This window comes from Sapajus apella, unplaced genomic scaffold, assembly GCF_009761245.1.
Source record: "Sapajus apella isolate SASKATOON/1434 unplaced genomic scaffold, GSC_monkey_1.0 scaffold146, whole genome shotgun sequence".
NCBI classification, from domain to species: domain Eukaryota; kingdom Metazoa; phylum Chordata; class Mammalia; order Primates; family Cebidae; genus Sapajus; species Sapajus apella.
In genome coordinates, this window is record NW_022437086.1 from 2293920 (window position 1) to 2315350 (window position 21431).

The 21431-nt window shown below is 44.4% G+C and overlaps 1 protein-coding gene and 1 long non-coding RNA gene across 6 annotated transcripts in view; both read left to right on the forward strand.

Moving 5' to 3' along the window:
• CALN1 (calneuron 1) overlaps positions 1-21431 on the forward strand; it is a 612621-nt gene that overhangs the window by 110966 nt on the left and 480224 nt on the right. The window lies entirely within an intron of this gene.
• Positions 3126-21431, forward strand: part of LOC116540890 — an 18743-nt gene continuing 437 nt past the window's right edge. Inside the window, exons 1-3 of the long non-coding RNA XR_004264626.1 lie at positions 3126-3200; positions 11552-11553; positions 15495-15506. This is a non-coding gene — a long non-coding RNA (uncharacterized LOC116540890). The remainder of the gene's footprint in view (positions 3201-11551; positions 11554-15494; positions 15507-21431) is intronic.

The following is a 21431-nucleotide window of genomic DNA, read 5'->3' on the forward strand; positions in this document are numbered from 1 at the left end:
GTAGAGACGGGGTTTCACCATGTTGACCAGGATGGTCTCGATCTCTTGACCTCGTGATCCACCCACCTTGGCCTCCCAAAGTGCTGGGATTACAGGCTTGAGCCACCGCGCCCGGCCTCACTTCCTAACTCTGCAGTTACGAGCACTCATTTAATTGGCCTGTGCTTCATTTACCCATCTGTAAAATGGGGATAAGGTATAACTGGGACATGACTTACCATTGCCTAGAATTGCCTAGTGCATAGTACGCCCTCTAAAAATGATCACTACTTTCATGCATGAGTTAGTTGCATGAAATTTCATGCATGAATTTTCCTTTGTGGTACTTGCATGCATGCCAGATGGGAATGATCCCCAGGGAAGCTTCTAGAATCATCATGACTCCATGAAAGTTCTTCACCCAAGTTTTTATTTTTCTGCCCCCGCTGACTTCGGTGTTGTGTTTTGTTCCGGAAATACTGCGGGAGGATGGTAGCTCTGGGGACCGGTCATCTTAGGTCATCTGCAGTGTTTTCACTGCAGTTCTCAGGGGGACAGCCTCCCTCATATCATCCATTTCTTCATGCACTGAGCATGCATTTTCAAATATTCCTTCTGCATCTGACATTGGGCTTCATACTGAGAGGCGTTGCCTCCAAGGAACCCATACTTTGCTGGTACTTTGAGGATTTCTTCTTTCTTTCCTTCTCCTCCTCTCCTCCCCTCTTTTCCCCTCCCCTTCCCTCCCCTCCCCTCCCCTCCCCTCCCCTCCCCTCTCCTCCACTCTCCTCCCCTCCTCTCCCCTCCTCTGCCCTCCCCTCTCCTCCCCTTCTCTCCCCTCTCTTCCCCTCCCCTCTCCTCCCCTCCCCTCCCCTCCTCTCCCCTCTCCTCCCCTCCCCTCCCCCTCCCTTCTTCTTTTCTTTCTCAGAGTCTCACTCTGTGACCCAGGCTGGGGTGCAGTGGTGCAGTCTCAGCTCACTGCAACCTCCTCCTCCCTGGTTCAAGTGATTTTTGTGCCTTGGCTCCTGAGTAGCTGAAATGACAGGTGCACCCTACCACGCCTGGCTAACTTTTGTATTTTTAGTAGAGACAGGGTTTGCCATGTTGGCCAGGCTGGCCTCCAACTCTTGCCCTCAAGTGATTCACGTGCCTCGGCCCTCGAAAGCCCTGGGATTACAGGCATGAGCCACTGCACCCAGCCCCACTTCGCGTTTTTTTTTTGTTTGTTTATTGTACGTCTTGAGCATAGAAAAGCTCTGATTTCTTTCAGCAGATTTCTGTCTATCACCATGTCTTTATGAAGGTTAGTGAGTGTGACAACTCACGAAACGTCCTTCTGGGGAACTCACCCTCTTGGGCTGGGTTGTGTTCATTTTTTTTTTTTTTTGTCTCTGCCTTTTGCTTCTCCCGTCAGGTGGGACCCTCCTCTTGCCAGCAGGTGTCCTGAGGTGACAGCCGTCTTTTATTCATTGTCCTCTGCCCAGCTGCTGGGATGATCTTGTGTCCTGCTGGTGACATCCCTGATGCCGGCTGCTGTCTGCAGGGCACTAGTGTCTGGTCGGCACTGGGAAGGCTGTGCCCAGGGTCACCTCCCCATGGCACTTACTCCAGAGGCTCAGCCGGGAGGTTGCCTCTAGTCCCCACTCTGCTGCGTTTGAATATGCCTAGTTGTCAGGCAGTAGCATTTCCCAGATAAAATCATGTCACAGCTATTCTGCAAGCTTGGTGAGGGCACAGGCTGCTACTTCTGATACCGTCCGCAGATCACAGCACGTTAGATGTGCTAAGTGCCCACCGCACCCCCGATCCAATGAATGAACTGACCTCTCTTGCGGCCAGACCGGCTTCAGCCTTCATAGGGCGTGCCCTTGGTTTTATGGCAGAATGAGGGGAAGCCTCAGGAAAGAATAACGCAATCTTTGTCCTCAGTGCCGTAGTCTTATTTCCAAACATTCTCATGCTGTCGACTCAAAAATAACACATAAGTTTCAAACCACTTTTCATCTGAATGATGGATTGAATGAACCTAATTTACATGCTGTTCATTTTATGTTAATTGGCCAAAATGAAGCTGATCTCCAGAGGTCCTGTACCTTTTTGCACGAATCTCTTAAAAGCCTCTTCTGCTGAGATACGGCTAATTTGAGTTAAAAAAAATTGCAGAAACCAAAATCCAGAAGTCTGGCTTGGGCTCCTGCTTGGCTTTGTCTGTCTTCAACCATATTTGCGGTCAGCCTGGTTCGTGCTGTGTCCCTCAACCCCAAATTCACAGGTTGAAGCCCTACCCGCCTCCCTGTGATGGTGTCTGGAGATGGGGCTTGGGGAGTGTCAATGTAAAGAGTCGGACTCTGTAAAATACTTGAAGAGATTTATTCTGAGCCAAATAGGAGTAACCATGGCCTGTGACACACCCCTGGGCAGGTCCCGAGAACGTGTGCCCAAGGTGGTCGGAGTGCAGCTTGGTGTTATATGTTATTGGGAGGCATGAAACATCCATCAGATACATTGAAGAAACACATTGGTTTAGTCCAGAAAGACGGGATAACTCAAAGTAGGGGCTTCCAGGCTACAGGTAACTTTAAACATTTCTTTTTGTTTTTTTTAGAGCAGGAGTGAAAGTTTATTTAAAAGCTTTAGAACGGTAGGGAAGGGAAAAGAAAGAAGGAACATACAACTTGGAAGAAGGCCAGGTGGGCCACTGGAGAGACCCAGTATACTGAAAATTTAAACATTTTCTGATTGACAGTTGGCTGAGCTTGTCTAAAGACCTGGGATCAATGGAAAGGAAATGTTTAGGTTAAGATAAAAAAGTGCAGAGACCAAGGTTCCTTTGAAGTCTCACAGTGGCGGCCCTTGGAGACAGTAGATACAGTGGCTTCCTTTAGGGACAAATGTTTGCTATTCAGATCCTTGAAGAAGTGCTGGAGCCTTACTTAATCTCTTCAGGATTGTGAGGCCTGGAAGAAAAAGATCCAGCTACGTGACTAGAGACTCTTTACAGATGCAGATTCTCCCCACAAAGGACGGCTTTGCAGGGCCATTTCCAAAGGCAAGGAAACATGTTTTGGGGTAAAATACTATGATTTTCTTCCTTATCTTGTAATGTGATGCCAGTTGTCGGGTTGGAAAGTAAGTCACAAGTTAAATAAAACCCATCTGATGTGAATTTATGGTTTGTAGGGCTTGACTCCCCAGGCCCCTTAGGTAGGAATTTGGGTAAGGTAACCTTAGTCCTCAGGAGGTAATTAAGTTTAGATGAAGTAATGAGGGTGGGGCCCTCGTGATGGAAATTAGTGCCCTTATAAGTAGAGATACCAGAGAGCTTGTTTTCTCTCTCTCTTTCTGTCTCTCCGCCGCCATGTGAGGACAGAGCAAGAAGGTGGCCGTTTGTAAGCCCAGAATTGAGCCCTCATCAGAACCTGACCATGTTGACCTCTTGATCTTAGACTTCCAGCCTTCAGGCTATGAGAGAGTTAACCGCCCAGTCCTTAGTGTTTTGTTATGGTAACCTGAGCAGACTGAGCTACTATAAAGCCTCAAAAGTGCAGTTCTAGAGAACTCTCGGCATTCAGTGCATTCAGTGTTGGGTCCGGTGTGCAGTTACTTCCCGTAGCTTGTCAAATAATCTCTTACCTTTCACGGTCTTGAGAGAGGCCTCAGCCGGCAGGATTCCCCCAGACTTTGCAGAAGGGTGTCTAAGGCTCTCGGTTGGATACAGGTGTCTGAGCAGCTAGAAATGTGTGGTGGGCTTCGCAGGACCCCTTTACAAGGGGATTTTGAAGGAGGTGACATAGAAATTCATCACAATTAAATCCTTCCATATTCAACTTATTAATTAAAAAAGATCAAAACGCCTTAAGGAGGAGCCTTAATAAGCGGTGGAACTTTTTGTGTAATTACTTTCAGAAAGAACAACTCGAAATCATCTGCCATAAGCATCCCTGTTGGCAGGCCTGCACGGGCACCCTTGTGAGGCTGCTGCTGAGCTTCCAGCAGGAGCACTCAGCTAATTACCCGAAGGTCTGCCATCCTTGGCAATTCTCAGGGGGCCAGTCCCAGTCAGAATCAGAATTGGGATGGGAGGCACATGTCTGTCCTGGCTGACACAGCCAGTTATTAACACGGGCCCTTAAAGGGCTCCAGCCAAGGTGCTCTCTCTTTGGAGGCGTGAGCTACAGACAGCAGCTCACATGTGAGGCTGCAGGTCACTCCAACCGTGACCATGAGACAGCCTTGGTCCTGTCCGAGGGCTTCCTGGGGCCTTACTCCCATGTGGAGGAAATTCCAGCCAGGCTCCGTCATTTGTAAAATCATTTTAATTTCTCTCTAGCTGTAAAAATGAGCTCACGCCTGTAATCCCAGCACTTTGGGAGGCCGAGGAGGGGCGCATCACGAGGTCAAGAGATCGAGACCATCCTGGCCAACATGGTGAAACCCCTGTTGTATTTTCTCTACTGAAAATACAAAAATTAGCTGGGCATGGTGGCAGGCACCTGTAGTCTCAGCTACTCAGGAGGCTGAGGCAGGAGAATTGCTTGAAGCTGGGAGGTGGAGGTTGCAGTGAGCCGAGATTGCACCACTGCACTCCAGCCTGGCACCTGGCAACAGAGTGAGACTCTGTCTCAAAAAAAAAAAAAAAATAGACCCATGGTACTAAGTGTGGAGAGTTTAAACAACTAAGTGTGAAATGACAGTAAATTCATCACTCAGCAATAACTCGTATTTACATTTTGGTTTATATCCTTTGAAGAACTTTATGTATCTATATAAATGTATATGTGGGTGGCTCGGTAGGCCAGGTAAGTATGTTTATATAGTTGTGATTATGCCCTACGTAGGATTTTATGGCCTGACCTAATAAAAGTAATGTCCGAGTAGGGTAATAAAAAACAGTATAAGTAGGTCCACGTGAAAGAGCCACGGGCAGCTCAGCTCCCCGTGTCAGAGGCAGACATTTTAAGCCATTCGTCATGTCAGTGGTGGATGAAATCACTTCACGTAAAGGGCTTACTTGTTGTTTTTTTTTTAATTCATTTTAATTTGTAGAGATGAGGTCTTGCTATATTGCCCAGGCTGGCCTGGAACTCCTGGGCTCAAGCAATCCCCCCTTCCCCACGACCGCCCCAACACCTTGGCCTCCCAAAGTGCTGGGATCGCAGGCATGAGCCGCTGTGCCCACGCTGATGTGGCTTAGAGCATCCACTTGACATGGGAGCTCTCCATCCTCTCCTTTGAAAGACGGGAGGAATGTGGCGTCTTTCCCTTTTCATAATCCCAGTCTCTGCCAGCCAGTTTTATTTTTCCAATCTGAATTGAATAGCGTTAGGGCTTTAGCTCATGTAACTTAAGTCTTTCTTTATTACCTGGAAACCTCACCTTCGGACCTCCCAGCCTGAATGACGTGGGCCGTGGAGAGGGCCTAGCGCCCCTTCATCTCACTCTTCCTTTTGGCAGCTTGTCTTCTGTATTACTGACTCTTAGAGTGGCAGGCGCTTACATTTGTTCTTTATCTGAAATTTCCATGATTCCCCTGTTAATTTCAAACTTAAAACCAAAGATTTTGTGAATATGATTACTGTGATTATGTAAGTTCTACTCGCTGTGGAACCGAATGTTATATAATGAATCCCATAACATTTACTTGTTGTTTTCTTGAGCCGGGGTCTTGCTCTGTTGTCCAGGCTGGAGTGTAGTGGCATGATCATAGCTCACTGCAGCCTCAAACTCCTGGGCTCAAGGGATCCTCTTGCCTCAGCCTCCCAAAGTGTTGGGATTACAGGTGTGAGCCAGCACACCCTACCTAGCCCTGTAACATTTGTAGGAGAAAAGAATACATACATTAGAAAGAAGAGTAAGGAGGGGAGGGTGAGCCCACTCTCACTGCATTTGTTTGGCATGTGGTGTTGACGCTGCTTCTCTTCCCTGAGCGTATGCAGTTTCCTTAATGCACTGGTGCTGGAAGCTGACTTTCTTCCTGTCCTCCTTGGCACTGATTTATAACACATGGTCCCACCGTGGTCTTCTGGGCTCTCACCTCATTGCTAGAATCCATCTCATGACTTGGATTTCAGCTTCTCTCATTTCTTGGATTCCTTTTGCATGTTGCTGAAATAATTCACTGAGTGATTCTTTTAGGTGATGTCCATGAATTGTAAACTTCCTTTCCTTTCTTTTGACACAGGGTCTCACTCTGTCACCAGGTTGGAGTGCAGCGGCATGATCATAGCTCACTGCAACTTTGAACTCCTGGGCTCAAGGGATCCTTCTGCCTCAGTCTCCCTGGCAGCTGGGACTACACATGCATGCCACCAGGCCCATGTCCTTTTTGTATTTTTTTTTTTTTTTTTTGAGACCGAGTCTCTGTCTCCAAGGCTGGAGTGTGGTGGCACAATCTTGGCTCACTGCAACCTCTGCCTTCTGGGTTCAAGAGATTCTCATGCCTCAGCCTCTTGAGTAGCTGGGACTACATGTGCTTGCCATCACGCCCAGCTAATTTTTTGTATTTTTAGTAGAGATGGGGTTTCACCATGTTGGCCAAGCTGGTCTTGAACTCCTGACCTCAAGTGATCTGCCTGCCTCAGCCTCCCAAAGTGCTGGGATTACAGCACCGAGCCACTGTGGTGAGCCACCACACTCGACCGAATTGTAAACTTTCTAAGTCCCTGTCTTGATTGGATTTTGACTGGGTATAAATTAATTTTTCCTGTGTGGTTCAGACAACTTGCCCCACTGTCAGCTCGTGTCTGAGACGCTGATGTGCGGCTTAACGTCAGCATGATCACCATTCATTAAAACGTTGTTTGTTCTTTTCTCTAGGGCTTTCGGTGCTTTCTCTTTAATTCTGATGTTCTAAAATTTTATGAGGTTCTGGCTCTTTGTGGGTCTTTTCATTTATCCTGTAAGCAGTTGATAGGCATTTTCAGTCTGAAACTTCGTCTCATCTGCCCTGGGAATTTCTCTTCTATTATTTCCTCTCTGTGGTCTCTGTCCTCTTGTTCTGAAGTGCGTCTCCAATAATTCACTGTGTATACAATTTGAATTTTCTTATTTCATCAGTTTTTTTTTAACTTTCTTAATTCCTGATCTCAGACTGTTCTTTTTTTTTGAAGCAGACTCTCAGCTCTCCCCGAAGCATTACATTAAAATTCTTTTGAGGTCTCTTCTTTTCTAGAATCATCCTTGCTGTCTCTGGGGTCACCTTTGCTGTCCTGCTTGTGGGTGACGCTGGTTTTCTTCAAGTGTCTGGCAGTCCTTGTTGGGTCATTGGTGTTTCTGAAGGTGATTGTCCAGTAAGAGGCAGGTTTTAGCAGCAGCCTTTCTCCCTGAGTGACACCAATGCTGCAAACCCTTTTATAGCAGTAGGGTATGTTGACGAGCAGGTTTCATTTTAGGGTTCAAGACTGGGAAGGGGTGAACGGGATGCCTCACGTAAATGCCAGGGGAGCAAGGCCTGGCTCTGGGGGTCAGCCTCAGATCTACCTCTTCAGGCAGATCACTGCTTGCTTTTTTTTTTTTTTTTTGAGAGACAGTCTTTTTTTTGAATACATATTTTATTGTGTTTTAGGTTTTGCGGTACATGTGAAGAATGTGCAAGATTGTGGCATAGGTACACACATGGCAATGTGGTTTGCTGCCTTCCTCCCCATCACCTATATCCGGCATTTCTCCCCATGCTACCTCTCCCCAACTCCCCACCTCCTGCTGTCCCTCCCCTAGTTCCCTGCGACAGACCCCAGTGTGTGATGCTCCCCTCTCTGTGTCCATGTGTTCTCATTGTTCAACACCCACCTGTGAGTGAGGACATGTGCTGTTTGATTTTCTGTTCTTGTGTCAGTTTGCTGAGAATGATGGTTTCCAGGTTCATCCATGTCCCTACAAAGGACACAAACTCATCGTTTTTGATGGCTGCATAGTATTCCATGGTGTATATGTGCCACATTTTCCCTGTCCAGTCCATCATCGATGGGCATTTGGGTTGATTCCAGGTCTTTGCTATTGTAAACAGTGCTGCAATGGACATTCGTGTGCATGTGTCCTTATGGTAGAACGATTTATAATCCTTTGGATATATACCCAGTAATGGGATTGCTGGGTCAAATGGAATTTCTATTTCTAGGTCCTTGAGGAATCGCCACACTGTCTTCCACAATGGTTGAACTAATTTGCACTCCCACCAACAGTGTAAAAGTGTTCCTATTTCTCCACATCCTCTCCAGCATCTGTTGGAGAGACAGTCTTGCTCTGTCGCCCAGGCTGGAGTGCAGTGGTACAATCACAGCTCACCACAACCTCTGCCTGCTGGGTTCCAGCGATTCTCCTGCCTCAGCCTCCCGAGTAGCTGGGACTACAGGCATGTGCCACTATGCCCGGCTAATTTTGCATTTTTAGTAGAGATGGGATTTTCACCATGCTGGCCAGGAGGGTCTCCAGCTCCTGACCTCCAGTGATCCAGCCGCCTCAGCCTTCCAAAGTGTTGGATTCCATGTGTGAGCCACTGCGCCCGGCCTGCTTGCTTTTAAGAGGATCTTTTTCTAGGGAAACCCAACAAGCTGATGCAAGTGAAGGACTTTAATCAGTCACCTCCGGCCCACCCCGTCTCCAGTGCAGATCATAGCACTGCCGACAGGGCTGCACGCTGCGGGCCTCGGTGCTGCTTCCTCCACCCAGCTTGCATGCTTTCGGCCTGGCTTCCCTCTGCCCAGTCACACCCGTGAACATGGATAATTCATTCCTGCCCTCCAGGAATCTGCCAGAGTTTCTGGGCCGATGACAGTCTGCCCCTGATATATCAGGGGAAGATATATATACATAGATATAATTTTTTTTTTTTGCCTTGGATTCTCTCTCTGTCACCCATGCTGGAGTGCAGTGGCCAGATCTCTGCTCACTGCAATCTCCACCTCCCGTGTTCAAGCAATTCTCCTGCCTCAGCCTCCCAAGTAGCTAGGATTACAGGTGTGCACCACCACACTGGGCTAATCTTTGTGTTTTCTGGTAGAGATGAGGTTTCGCCATGTTGGCCAGGCTGATCTCAAACTCCTGACCTCAAGTGATCCACCTGCCTTGGCCTCCCAAAGTGCTGGGATTACAGGCGTGAGCCACTGTGCCTAGCTATAAATATAATTAAACAAATACAGTTTATACTTAAATGTAATAAACAACCATGTTTATGCATTTATTCCATTTTGTTCGTCTGTATCATGATCGTAACGGAATTTTAGGACAGAGGAGTGTGTTCAGTTTTCCCACTTTAAATATTTTCTAGAGTTAGTGGTATATTATAAAGATTTTCCAATGTCGTTAAAATTTTCGTAAGCGTCATTGATCCACAACATACTCTGATATGAATGGACTTTGCTTGATTCCTGTATTTTTAGCTGTTTTTTTTTCTTGTTTTCATCTTTCTTCTTCTTCGTTTTTTTTCACTTTAAATACAATACAATGCCTTTTCTTGGTACACAAATCTTTGACTACATCTCTGGACAGACTAAAAATAAAATAGAGTTACAGGGTCAAAGGGCCAGAACCATTTTTTTTTTTTTCAGATTTGTGATGCCAAATGGCCGAATTGCTTTCTCTGAACTGTTGTTTGAACTGCTATGAAGTATCAGCCCCAGTACGTTCTCACCAGCATGTTAAAAGCAACTTGAAACAAAAACCTTCCTGCATTGAAAAGGCAATAACAAGGTCAGGCATGGTGGCTCAGTCCTGTAATTCCGGCACTTCCGGAGGTCGAGGCAGGAGGATCCCTTGAACCCAGGAGTTTGGGACCAGTTTGGGTAACACAGCAAGACCTCAGCCTCTCTCTCTCTCTTTTTCTTTTTTAAGGCAGATAATAGCATCTCTGAAAACACTGCATTTCTTTGGTTACTTGTGAGATCAAGCATTGTTTGTGCATACTTTATTAATTTTGGTCTTTCCAGCTTTGTGAATGGTCGGATCGCACAGTCTCTGCGTTCCCTGTTTGCCTGTTACCTTTATTTATGCTATTTATAACGTTTAGAAGTTTATATTTTTACACTGGCAAGGCGATTCACCTTTTCCTTGTAATTTCTTTGGTTTTACTTAAACTCTGAATGTCTCTTAACTATGAAAGATGAGTTAAATATCTATATGTATTTCACTCTAGGCTTTTTATTTTTATCTGTTTAGCTTTCTCCTTTTAAATGGCCTCTTATTTTGTTCATGTCTTACTGCATTAAGTAGAATTTCTAGGACAATGTTGTGTAATAGTGGAGGTAATGGGCCTCTTGCATTTTTCATGTGTTTTATGGTAATGTCTTTACAATGATTTTCAAAGGGGAACACAAATAAGGTATTCTTTCAGGGCATAAGAAGAAAAGGAGGAAATTATCCTTTACTGATTATCTACCTTAGAGAATGATCCTGCCGCCTTCAATTGCCCGTGTGCCCTCTGGCCTGGTGTGAAGTGTTTAAGGAGAGCATCTCACACTGAAGTGGTTCCCTCCAGTGACTTGTGACACTAGTGCCTGGTTAGGGGGACTGTATGAGTCTGTTTTCAAGCTGCTGATAAAGACATACCCGAGACTGGGCAATTTGCAGAAGAAAGGGGTTTAGTTGGACTTACAGTTCTACGTGGCCGGGGAGGCCTCACAATCATGGTGGAAGGTGAGGAGGAGGAAGTCACGTCTTATGTGGATGGTGGCAGGCGAAAAGAGACTTCGTGCAGGGAAACACCCTTTTTTTTTTTTTTTTTTTAAATCATCAGATCTAGAGAGACTCATAGTTCAATCCCTTCCCATCAGGTTCCTCCCATAACACATGGGAATTTAAGATGAGATTTTTGGTGGGGACACAGCCAAACCATATCAGGGATTTACAGATTATATTAATCTGCTTCAACTAGACTAATAGATAATGGGCAAGAGGGTTTACAGAATGTCTACGGAAAAACCCCAGCTTTTGATTATGCTGATCTAGCAGGCCCAAGTGGACCCCAAGACAGTGATCAAGCTGGCATTTTCTTTGCTCCCAAAAGAAGCCCTTTATTAGTTACTCTATGAGTTATAACACTGAGGAGTTCATCAGATTGGACAGAAGTTGGCCAAAACGATTAAAACACTTCCAAAAGACAGTTTAAACTGTAGATCTGTATTCATTGTTGCTGGCCTGCATCTTTGACGTGAGTTGGGGGCAATGGCTGCTGGTGGCTTCTGTGCCATGATCAAGTGTGCGTCTTATTTCAGGGCAGAGTGCTTAAAAGAACTGTGTCAGGGCTGGGCGTGGTGGCTCATGCCTGTAATCCAAGCACTTTGGAGGCCAAGGCGGGCGGATCACCTGAGGTCAGGAGTTCAAGACCAGCCTCACCAACATGGTGAAACCCCCCCTTTTTTTTTTTTTTTTTTTTTAAAAAAAAGGAATTATCAAATGCAAATAAGAGTCGCACGCTTTCTGTCATAAACAGTCAAGTGATCCACATTTTCTGGTGTTTTCTGGGATGGTGGGATGTTGTTAGCCATACACACTTAAAGATGGTATTTTAACAGAGACTGAGGAAATCACTGCGTCTAAAAGGAACCTCATGCCACGGAAAGAACGTTTCTGAAAACAGATGTTTTTGGAAATGTTTCAACCATTATGTGATTTTGTAGCTTAAAAAATAAATGATGGTGAGTGCACTATCTACAAACTCTACTCTGTAAAGTTCAAAAATCTGGAAACAACTTTGTCAGCTGTGTAAGAAACTTCCAAATGAAGAGATCAAGGAATTTCAGGCTCATTTGTTAAAAATATGAAAATGTAACTGCTTTCAGTTTGCAAAATCGTTCGTTGATGTTAGGGAAGATGAAACTTTACCAGCCAAATGTCAGCAAAACCTTGGCATGCTTGTCAGAGGGAATTGAAGAATGAATGTTACAATTTTGTAAATACTGCCAGTGACATTTTTTCTTCCATTTGGATCTGTGTGTCTCTGACGGAGGTGTATTTTCGGTTATGGCAGACATGAAAATCAAGTCTGGAAATAAACTCAACTCCAAACCAGATCTTCAAATCACTGTATAACAAAGTGCTAAGTCAAGGTTTTCAGTAAGTGTGAATAATATTAAATCATATCGTTTTCACTAAAAAAAAACCCAATTTCTATCTCTTGAGAGCAAAATTATTCATTTAACCAGTGCTTTAAAATTTATTAGTCTGGAGTTGCATGTAGAATTCTCATATTTCAGAATATTGTCTATTTATGTTTTCTATATTTGTTTTAATAAGCTTGTCAGAATTGTTTATTGCTTTTGTTTTGGAGAACTAGCTCTTTTCAGTTTATCTGTTTTCTAATTCACTGCTTTCATTATTTCCTTTTTTTCTATTTTCTTAATTTATTTTGTTGTTATATTTTAACTAAGAAGTCAGCATTGAGGACTTAATTTTTTTTTTCCTCTTTGAGATAAAGAGAACATTTAAATAACAAATTTTTTTTCTGAATGCTCCTTTACATTTATAAGTATTGTTTTTGTTATTTTAAAAAATAAATATTGTTTCCATTTTCGTTACTTTAAAGACAGCCTGTAATTATAACTTTAAACATTGACCTAGGAAATATTGAGGGGAATATATTAACATTTTCAATTTTGGCTTCTATTTTTTTTTTTTTTTTTTTTTTGAGACACAATCTTGCTCTGTCGGCCAGGCTGGGGTGCAGTGGAGCAATCTCAGCTTACTAGAACTTCTGCCTCCCATGTTCAAGCAGTTCTCCTGCCTCAGCCTCCTAAGTAGCTGGGATTACAGGCAAAAGCCCGTGATCTGCCCACCTCGGCCTCCCAAAATTCTGGGATTTGAGGATGTCTTTAAAGACTACAACAATCTTTAAAAATCTGTTTTTATTTATTGATTACGTTTTAAGAGACAGAGTCTTGCTCTGTTGCCCAGGCTGGAGTGCAGTGGCAAGATCTTGCTCTGTTGCCCAGGCTGCAGTGCAGTGGCAAGATCTTGCTCTGTTGCCCAGGCTGGAGTGCAGTGGCAAGATCTTGCTCTGTTGCCCAGGCTGGAGTGCAGTGGCAAGATCTTGCTCTGTTGCCCAGGCTGCAGTGCAGTGGCAAGATCTTGCTCTCTGCAGCCTTGACCTCTTGGGCTGAAACACCCCCCGTACCTCAGTCCCCCAAGTAGCTGAGACTACAGGTGCACACCAGCACACCAGGCTAATTTCTAGATTTTTTGTAGAGATGGGGTTTTGCTGTGTTGCCCAGGCAGGTCTTGAACTCTTGGCCTCAGGTTATCCTCCTGTCTCAGCCTCCCAAAGTGTGGGGATTACGAGTGTGAGCCACTGTGCCCCGCCAGTTTTTCTTTATATTTAAATTATTTTTACTTTACAGTGCTATGATATGGTACATTGAAGTTTTTGACTAATATACTATCATTTTGAATTTTACCCTGAAACATAAAATAACCTTCATCATCCTTCACTTGTGCTTCACTGTACTTCAGGGTTTTTTAGTTTGAATTGTTTGAAGTGAGAATATTTCCTCATCGTTTGCTTTGTAAACTTCTCTTCTCATTTTAATTTAAGGGACTCTTTCAGGCAGCGGCAGGAGGTGGAGAGAGTGTTTCTGTGGCTGCTGTGGCCGAATCTTCAGAAGCCATTATTATTCTGAAGGAAACTGAGTCTTATTTTGTTTTTCTTTTGTGGGTACGCTCTGTCGCCCAGGCTGGAGTGCAGTGGCACGGTCTTAGCTCACTGCAGCCTCCGCCTCCCAGGTTCAGGTGATCCTCCTGCCTTAGCCTCCTGAGTAGCTGGGATTACAGGTGTGCACCACGGTGCCTGGTTAATTTTTGTATTTTTAGTAGAGATGGGGTTTCGCCATGTTGGCCAGGCTGGCCTCAAACTCCTGACATTGAGTGATCCACCTGCCTTGGCCTTCCAGAGTGCTGGGATTATAGGTGTGAGCCACTGCTCCCAGCTGGTAACCTGTATTTTCTACCTGGATGCTCAAAGTGTTTTTCCTTACCCTTGAAGTTCAAAAATGTCACCTGGAGATCTGCCTCTGTCATTTTCCTAAGCTAACATGGGTGCTTTTTCTGCTATCAACATAGAAATGCAGAATCAAATAGAAAATATTCAACTTCCCCTTCCACTGGTCATCTGCCTGCTTTCTTATGCGTTTATCTGCCTTTCTGCTCTGCCTGGTACGGCTTGATGTTTGCAAACTGCGTTTCCAGATTCCCTGGCAATAGGCATCTGACTGATTTGGCCAAAGGGAGACACCAACAGGAAATGAAAAGGTGGGAAAAGAGAGAGGCTGGGGTACTTTTCCCCATCTCTGTCCGCTCTTGACAGACGTCTCCAGCAGTGACCGTCTCTCTTTGTGGTTCTTGCTTTGAATCTTGGTGGAGCAAAGGTTTTCCTCTCTCATTTTAGTTCCTCTTGGGCAGCCCTACCGTGGTGTGGTGCTGGATGCTTTCAGGAAACTCAACTTTGAGGCTCTGATAAAACCGCCCTCTTCCCATGTCCTTCCAGACTAGGGGTGGGAGCACGTTTCTGCCGTTGCCAATCCCCGTGAAGGGTCTCCGTTTGACTTTTCCACACCTGCAGCAGCTTAGTAGGTAGCTGTTGTAAATCCTCCTGTTGAACTGCTTGATATAGGCTCTGTTTTCCTGGCTAAGCTCTGAGGAATAAAATCCGTTTGGAAAGAGAGGAAGGAAGGGGAAACTCAGAGCCCTGGGAGACCAGCATAGGAGAGGGCACTACTGAGCGACAGGAACCTCCCTGCCCCCGGAAAGCTCTGGTGATGGGGTTTTCATGTTCGTGCAGAGACAAAAGATGTGGTTTTGGACTGGTACAGGCAGGAAATAGGAAATGAGACTCCCATTTCCCAGCCCCCTGGAATTCATGGACTAAATGTTTGTGTTCCCCAAAAGTCATATGTTGAAATTCTATTTTTTCTTTTTCTTTTTTTTGAGACGGAGTCCTGCTCTGTCACACAGGCTGGAGTGCAGTGTAGCGATCTCATCTCACTGTAACCTCCGCCTCCCAGGTTCAAGTGATTCTCTCACCTCAGCCTCTTGAGTAGCTGGGACTACAGGCATGCACCACCATGCCCGGCTAATTTTTGTAGTTTTTAGTAGAGACAGGGTTTTACCATGTTGGCCAGGCTGGTCTCAAACTCCTGACCTCAAGTGATCCATCCACCTCGGCCTCCCAAAGTGCTGGGATTACAGGTGTGAGCCACCACGCCTGACGATATGTTGAAATTCTCATCGCCAGTGTGTTGGTATTAGCAGATAGGGCCTTTGAGAGGTAATTAGGTCATGATGGAGTGGCCCAAGCACCTCTCAAAGGCCCTATCTGCTAATGAGCAGGAGGTGGAGGCCTCATCTGCTGATGAGGTGGAATCCTCATAAACGTCCCCTTGTAAGGGAACAAAAAGACCAGAGCTCTCGCTGCCGTCCACCTCATGGGGACACAGTGAGAAGGCCGCCTGTAGACCAGGAAGAGGATTTGTATCAAGAATTCAATCAAGCTAGCACCCTGATTTTGGCCTTCCAGGCTTGAGAACCATGAGAAATAAATGTTTGTTGTTTAGGCCACACATTCTGTTATATTAGGTTGGCATAAGAGTAATTGTGTTTTTGCCATTAAAAGTAGTGGTTGGTGCAAGAGTAATGGCAGTAACTGCAATTACTCTTGCACAGCCTGATAACAACTTGAACAGACAAAGACACCCTCCTCCTGTAAGTGGGAACTAGATTCCGCCTTGCCACTGGCCTAGCAAAGTAGCAATGATGCTTATTTCTTCCCAGAGCAATGGCTGCAAAAGAGAGAGGCTACAGTAACAATCCAAACTCTAAGCCAGTGTTCCAGGGGATGTGCAGTCCAAATGTACGCTACCTGTGTGGTGCAGCCTTCTAAGTTGAGGAATTAATGTAATGACTGGTTCTCAACTGGTGAGACGCCGTGTGTGATGGATGGGATCTCTATGAACTTGGGCCTCCAAAGGGAAAGGCATCACTTATTGCAAAGGCTTCTGGGGTTCCTCCCCTTGACAAATGACAGGCCACACCGGGAAACAGTTTGCTACTAGGAAGATCAGAGTAATACAAAAAGAGGATTAGTGCCTTCAGAAATGGACATTCTGAATGACATTCTGAAGAAAAATATGAAATAAGTCAGTTAGAAATGGTTAAGAGGGCCGGGCGTGGTGGCTCACGCCTGTAATCCCAGCACTTTGGGATGCTAAGGAGGGCAGATCACTTGAGGTCAGGAGTTTGAGACCAGCCTGGCCAATGTGGTGAAATCCTGTCTCTACTAAAAACACAAAAATTAGCCAGGTGTAGTGGTGCATACCTGTAATCCCAGCTACTTCCTGAACTTGGGAGACGGAGGTTGCAGTGAGCCCAGATTGCACCACTGCACTCCAGCCTGGGTGACAAAGTGAGACTCTGTCTCTCAAAAAAAAATAATGTTTAAAAGGTAAAAGAAAGTATAAGAATCATAATGAAAGATTTATACTCAGTGAAAAGTAAGAGGTGTTTATAAAAGAAAGTAAACTGCTGGAAATGGAAACTAAAGTCATTTAAATGAAAAATTCAGTAGACAGGTTCAACCCAGATTCAGTAAAAACTGAAAAAAGAAATTGTAAATTTGCAAATAATTTGAGGAGATTACTTCTAAGATACACAGCGAGGTAAAAATGTGAGCAATTAAAAAAAGAGTTTAAGGAACACAGAAAATACTATAATGTATCAGTCAAGATTCAGTTCAAGAACCAGTAACCCCTCTGGGTATTTTAAGCAGGAAGGGATTTAATAGAAGGGATTTGATGCTTGAATGACTGTTCAAGAGTTGAAGGAGTGGATTGTAGGTGGTGGTCCAGAACGACTTCCAGAATAATTCAAAGTCAGCTCCCCAGGAGAGCTGCTGCCACTGAGGCTGCCACTGCAGTATGTGGTTCCTGCAACATTCCCCTGACTTCCCAGAGTTGGGAGCAGGGTCCCCTAGAGCTGTGATCTGGGGATTCAGAAGCTGTTGCTGCCACCACCGTAGCTGCCTTGTCACAGCCAGGAAGCTGGAGAGTAAACAATGGAATGTTGCTGCACTGCAGGAGAATGTCATGTTTTCGTGTCTTCTCTTCTGTGGAAACAGTGAAAACATGGCAAGAACACAGCCAATGACATGCTGGCACCAGCTCATCCTGGCTTGTGAGAGCCCATTTTTAAATTTTAAGGGATTTTGTGAGGTGATTGTTAAATGCATCTTTTTTTTTTTTTTTTTTTTGTTTTTTTTTTTTTTTTTGGAGACAGGGTCTCGTTTTGTTACCCAGGCTGGAGTACAGGGGTGTCATCATACTGCAGCCTTGAGCTCCTGGGCTCAAGCCTTCCTCCCACCTCAGCCCCCAGAGTACCCAGGACTACGGGCACACACCGCTATGCCCAGCTAATTGTTTTATTTTTTTGTAGAGATGAGGTCTTGCCGTGTTGCCCAGGCTGCTCTAGAACTCCTGGCTCCCACCTTGGCATCCCAAAGTGCTGGGATCATAGGTGTGAGCCACCACACTCAGTCTAGGCATTCATTCTTAAAAATGGAATATAAGCTTACAATGAAATAAATTATATTAAAAATCAAGGTAATCAATGTTCAAAACTCATCGCTAATCATTTTGCTACATTTTACCATTATCTGTGATTCCGTGGTGAATTTAGTCTGTCGTGTCTAAATTAGAGAGACTGCATGGCTGCATGCTGGGACACTGCTGCACAGCTCTTTCCAAATTCATATTTAGTGGCATCATGTGGGGAGCTTGGAATAGGCCCTGGTGAGAATATTTACATCATGAAAATGGAAAATGCTACAAGTCGAAAGTGTTTCTTTTTGAGACCCAGTGCTAAACATTTACCAGCATACCACTCCGCCTAAGAGCTTTTGACTACTGGAACTAATTTTTATCACAAATCCTAGTAGCAAGAGAGTCTGGAAGACAGTTATTAGCTTCCCAGCTTCCTCAGTCAGATGAACTATGAATAGGTTTTGGGGGAACCAGGCAAGAGAATCCCACTTGAACAAAGAGGTCCAACATACATCTAATAAGAGCTTGCAAAAGAATAAAGAGATTTGGGGAGCACCTCTATCTGAAAATATAATGACTTAGAATTGTCCAGAATGAGTATGAGCAGGTTAACAGCAAGTATACCTGTAGATTTCTCATCAGCAACAAAACATTTTCTGAGTGCTAAGGAAATCATTAATTTATAATTCTCTACTAGGTTAACCTTCATAATTCAGATGAAGTTGAAATAAAGACTTTTTAAGACAAAGACTCAGAAAGCTTGCCATTTACAGCCCGTTGTTTACATTTACACTTTTCTTCATTGACAAAGAAACTGGACCTGGAACAGAAGAATAATCTGCAAGAGGCAATGATGACCAGAAAATTGGCAAATTTGTGGAAAAGTTTAGATAAGCGTCGGTTGTAATGCTGAGTAATTTTGGGGGAAATGGGGTTAAAAATAAGACTGAAATTAGACACTGGACAATAACTAGAAGAACAAAGCAATGCAAAAATTATAAGCAACCCAATAGATAAAGGTGAAAAGCACACTCATAGTAGAAGAAATTCAATGACCAAAAACCATATAAAAAGGTGCTTAAGCTAGCAGTCAAGGAAATCCAATTAAAAATGAAACAGTCTGTTAATACCACGTTCTGGCAAGGCTGCTGGGGAAATAGACACGCTCCTAGACTAATGGTGGATCTGTAAATTGTCACAGTCACTAAGGTGGTTTTAAAATACATCTAAAAATTATTTGATCCTCCATTTTTCAAAAGGTGGAGACTAATTCCCTTGCCGCTAAGTGTGGGCTGTGTTTGGTGACTCAGTTCTAATGAATACAGTGTGGCAGAAGTGATGGTGTGTGATTTCCAAGACCAAGTCATAAGAGCTCCTGCACCGTCTCTTGGATCACTTGCCTGGGGCGACCCAACTCCCCTGTCATAAGGAGGAGGAGCCCCATGGACAGGCCCACAAGAAAGTGGGACCTTTTGTGAACAGCCACGTGAGTGTGCCATCTTGGAAGTGGATCCTCCAGCCCTGGTCAGGCCTTCTGATGATGGTGGCCCCAGTCCATGTCTTGACTGAAATCAAAGGAGACTTTTTTGAGCAAGAGCCACCCAGCTAAGCAGCTCCTGATTCTGACCCACAGAACCTGTGAGACAGTAAATATTTGTTATTTTAAGCCACAAAATTCAGGGGTATAATTTGTTACGTATCAGTAAGTAACTAACCCACTTTGGAGTGCAATTTCACTACACCCAATAAAGGCAAAGATCTGCATACTCAACAGCCAGGTCATATTTTACCCAGGTATGCAGTTCAGAGAAATCCCTGCAAATACATACAAACGGACACACGTGGGGATGTTCACTGCGGCACACTTCTCCATCAGTTGTGTAATTTACACCACTGGGTATTCATACAATGGAAACTGTTGGGCAGTTAAAAATTAATTAATGAGGTGTATGTGTGTGGATTTAGATGGATCCCAGAGATCCAATATAGAGTGAACCATGCAGGTTGCAAAAGCATATGGGTGGTGTGATATCATTTATGTAAATTTAAAGATAGACACAGCAGTACTACAATATTTTTTATATAGTTACATCAAAATGTGGACAAATTTAAAAGCATGGACAGGAAAGCTATGTTCCACCTCCAGAACGGAGCTGTCACTGTGGAGGGAGGGAAGTGAAGGAATAGAGTAGGTGGTAAGGGTTTCAGTGTAACATGTTATTTCTTTAAAAAAAAAAAATCTAAGCAAAGAAGGCAAAACATCATTAAATCTGGGGTGGTGAGTACATGGGTGCATTATGTCATTTGCTAAAATTTCTGTTTCTTTGAAATATTCCTTATTCCATTAATGCAGATTTTCGCTCTGCCACTGCTTTTGGATTTCCCCTTTGTTTGCAGATGCCTGCGCCTTTTCCAAGGCTGCTGACCTCTCAGCTTGTTGCCTTTTTTGTCCTGATGTCTCTTCTTCTCACGCTGACATTGCTTTATGAGTTTGCATTCCTATTTCATAGACACCTTGCTGATAACTTGAGGGCATAAAACAGAAGTTTGTAAAATTGTCCTCTCTTGTATTATGACATTGTGAGCAGTAGGGTTTTGCTCTACTTCTTCTTGAAAGTTCTTCCTTCTCTAATGATGTAGGAGTTTTACACAGACCCCTCCATTAGTGTTTTTGCTTACTCATTTTGTCTGATTTGAAATCGCTCCAAACCCAGTGTTTGCCAACTGGCATGCCCCTGCAGGATTTTTAACAAGGGAACAAAACTGTTTTATAAGCGCTTAGCCAAATGTCCAGTGTCTAGCTGGCCTTTGTTGACAGCATCTTTGCTGGAGTCAGAGGAGATCTTCTTGTCCCCACCGTGTAGCTCTTGGACTGAGAGGAGGAGATATATATTTCTGGGTTATTTGAGGCCTTCTGCAGTTTTCCCTTACTCAGAAGCAATGCATGAAAAATCCCAGTCTTCCTAGGTTGTTACTCCTGGGTCCCTCTGGCCAACACCTGTGACTTGCAGGTGATTTCTCATCTTCATGTGCAGGTTCTGGGTCTCAGACCTTCCATTCCTTGCCACCTTGCATACTGGGAGTGATGATCCGTGAGTAGCTAGAGGAAGGAAGTTGCTTCACAGTGGTGGGAGGGACGGTGGTGGGATTTGACCCTGGCTGCTTTAACAAAGCAATCCCAACACAGTCAGAAGGGTGGTTGCCTGCTGTTAGGGTTGGCTGTCCCTGCGTCCCTGAAATAGAAGAGAATTTGGGTAGATAAAAATCTCTCCTTATCCCTTTACTATCTGACTGTTTTATTCTGTCTCTGACTTCAAGGCTGCACCACTGATTATTGATTATTGTAATCCTAACTGTACTGATTTTATGAAAGCTTCTTCCATACCCTGGCCCTGGTGTTGCTGAGAATATCATTATTCGGGTGTGCCTTCATGATTGTTTTTATAGGAATTTGGCAAAGTATCAGGGCTGGCTAGGCTCTGTAACTTTCAGCATGCAAGATCAATATTGCCCCTTATGTGTCTAGTCACTAGAGGACGCGGATTGCTGTCAGGTCTGCAAGAGATGCCACGTACATCTCCAGCACTCTACAGAGAGCTCAAGAATCAATTGCAGCCTTTCAACTTCTTTCAGAAGTCCATCTAAGACTTTTAAGAAGTCTTAAGCTCTTTGAAAAAGTTTCAGGGACAAGTTAAGATGCGTTTCTCCAGATGTTTTTCTTCCTCTCTCTCTGGTTTGTTACCACAAATCTATACAACATAAATGAAATACTCTAGAGCTGTGCTTCTAAGCTATTTGCGAGGAAGGACCAGTTTTAATTTTTTTTTTTCTTTTTTAGTTTCAGTCTTTTGTAGACTAATACTTTTAAAAAAAAATACAGTAAGTGCCAGGCACAGTGGCTCATGCTGTAATCCCAGCACTTTGGGAGGCCTGGGG